The 2,761-nt window shown below is 49.7% G+C and overlaps 1 non-coding gene across 1 annotated transcript; it reads left to right on the forward strand.

The window, feature by feature from the left end:
* The first annotated feature begins 1,090 nt into the window (after positions 1–1,090).
* Positions 1,091–1,163, forward strand: TRNAM-CAU (transfer RNA methionine (anticodon CAU)). The gene has a single exon. It is a non-coding gene; the product is annotated as a tRNA-Met (tRNA).
* Positions 1,164–2,761: the final 1,598 nt, after the last annotated feature.

Genomic DNA, 2,761 nt, shown 5'->3' on the forward strand with positions numbered 1-2,761 from the left:
GGCTGAGTCAATCTTGAGCTGGCTGCTAGGATCGAACTTCCAGCCTCATGGGCAGAGCTTTCAGACTGCATGTCTGCTGCCTTACCACTCTGCACCCTTCAATCATACATTAGTAGAAGATGGAAGAGGCTCTTCAATCATACATTAGTAGAACCCAGTTACACCAACTCATTTCAAAGCTGCCTTTAATTATCAGCTGTGTGTTTAGGCTGTATAGATCTCAATACCTGGGGATTTAGGGGGGGGGGGGTGAAGGCTAGGGAGGTTGGGGTTTGGGGGAGGGATTTCAATGCATTATTTTGCCACAGAGTCTACCTTCTAAGACATTTTATTCAGGTGAACTGGTTGCTATGCTCTGCCGGAGACCAGCAGGTGTAATAGTGGGAGATTTCCAGCCACCACCTGGAGGTTGGCATCCTACCAGGAAAGGAGTTTCCTGCCACTGCATTGGGGACCCCTGGCCTAAAGCATAGGTATGCACCAAAGGATGGCTTCAAGGAATCCAGTGTTCTGTTCAAATGTACCAAAGCAGGAAATTACATCCAGTGATTGTGGACAGAGTGCTAAGCCTGTGCGTCTTATGCATGGCTGGGACGTTCAGGGGCAGTGCCCAGGAAGGGTAGACTTTGGGAGGGGAGGGTACTCAGAGGGCATCATCTAAAAGGGGTGGCCAAACGGGTGGCTCTCCAGATGCCCACGGACTACAATTCCCATGAGCCCTTGGAGAGCCACCGTCTGGCCACCCCCTGCAACAGGAGCCTTGTCTTCGGTTGGCCCCTCTTTGGCTTTGAGAACTTCGCCTAACAATTGCAAGAACAGCCAAGGGCTTCCCGTTGGGGAGCAGATGCTAAACGGGGCTGGAGTTTCACCACTGCAGGGGGATTATTCCCTGCCAATGAGAGCCGTTTCCCCGTGCTGCCTTCTTCCGCAGCTACCGGGGTCAATGCAAAGGACGATCTTGCCCTTCCCTCCCGCCCACAGCGGCGCCGTCATTCCTGAACGGCAATCAGCAGGAAATCGAGGCCAAATCGTCAGACCACTCCCATCGTTACAGCTTTTCTCATCAGACTTGGCTCCTCGAACACCAGCCGCCTCGTTAGCGCAGTAGGCAGCGCGTCAGTCTCATAATCTGAAGGTCGTGAGTTCGAGCCTCACACGGGGCAGCGGAATCTTTTCCTTCCCGATAACAGCTAAAAGGCAGAGTTTTTTTATAAAACGAAACGGGCGTTTTCCTGGGCTTCTGCAGAGCACTTGGACATTGCAAGCACGCTTGACTTTAAAAGGTTGATTGGTCTTTTGCAGTTGCAAAGGGGAAATGTTCACCGTGATCGCCCAATCCAGGCTGCTGGGGGCTTCAGGGGAACGATCCGCCCCGAGCCGATTTCAACGTAGCAGCCAAATGCTGCTGGAGCCTGTGCAGGCTGACTGCGAAGTAAGCAGTCCCGAATCCCCAAAGAACTGTGCAGAGTTTTGCAGTCGGCGTGCGAAAATACGGAATTTACGTGCAGGAGAGAAATTCTTTGTGGCTTCATGCCTGATCTTTTGCCTTTCCTTTACGTTTTTTGCCCAAACCTTGGGCGCCCCCCTCCCCAGGCAACTTCCGACTAATAATTTGTGCTTCCCTGCACAGTCCCAGGTGGGACTTGCAGATCCCCTGGAAATGCAAGAGACAGGAAGAAAGGGCTGCTTTGGAGGGGGGGGGGGGGGGCTCCATAGCGTCATACTTCACGGAGAACCCTCCCCGCCCCAAATCCCACCCACTGCTGGCTCCACCCCCCAAAATCTCCAGGTGTTTCCCAACCCAGAGCTGGCAACCCTAGTTTGCATATTGTATCCGGCCATGGATTGAATAGATTTAAAAGCATTGCACTGTTGTTAATTTTAAGCCTCGTGATCCTCATCTGAAATATTTGTCTCTCTCTCAAGGCATTTACAGTGCAATCCTAAATAGAGTCACTCCAGTCTAAACCCTTTGAAATCAGGCTGACATATGGCATCTGCACAACAACCAAGAACGAAGTGTGGGCAATATAGTGTTGTTTTGAATTTGTAGTAGCCCTAACACCAGGAAAGCGGGGTGTATCGATGTGTGTCCTTGTGTGGGTGGGTGGGTGGGGGGCACTAGGGATTGGACTGGGAGCCGAGGGGGCAGCCACCAGAAAAGGCTTAAGAACCACTGTTCTAGATGCTCATGCAGCAAAGGACTTCTGAGATATACTGCCAATCAAGCTTATTTCTAACCAGCCTAATCAAGAGGGGTCTTGATTCTCTGCAGCTGGGATGTCCTCAGAATGCTGGGTGTGGTTATATAGCCGAATTACAGCCTTCGCCTCCATCAAACTCCTTGCAAACAAATCAACAATACAGGAAGAATGGTTCATTAAAGCACCCTGACACGCTAGCTTTCCTGAGGAAGGAAGTATTTAACAAGAGAGCATGAAAATAAGAAAGCTTCCCCTATTCCGGTTGGTTCTTCCTATGGGATTATTTTTGACCAGCTCAAAACTTTACACAAGATAATTCTTGCATTTAATTCTGACAGGCAACACAAACCAGCTAAAATGTATTCTATGTGTGAACTTAGTCCTGTTGCAATGAATAGGACTACCCTGGTTTCCTTCTGGTATTATAAATATTGGCCAGCTGGAAGAATAAACTGGAATGGATTTTAGGACAGCCGACTTGGGTTACAGAGATGCTGCCCATCTTTGAACTGTTTCTCTCTGTATGTTAAACAGCCATCTTTTAAATAATGCTGACT

This window comes from Paroedura picta, chromosome 9 (genome assembly GCF_049243985.1).
Source record: "Paroedura picta isolate Pp20150507F chromosome 9, Ppicta_v3.0, whole genome shotgun sequence".
Classification (NCBI taxonomy): domain Eukaryota; kingdom Metazoa; phylum Chordata; class Lepidosauria; order Squamata; family Gekkonidae; genus Paroedura; species Paroedura picta.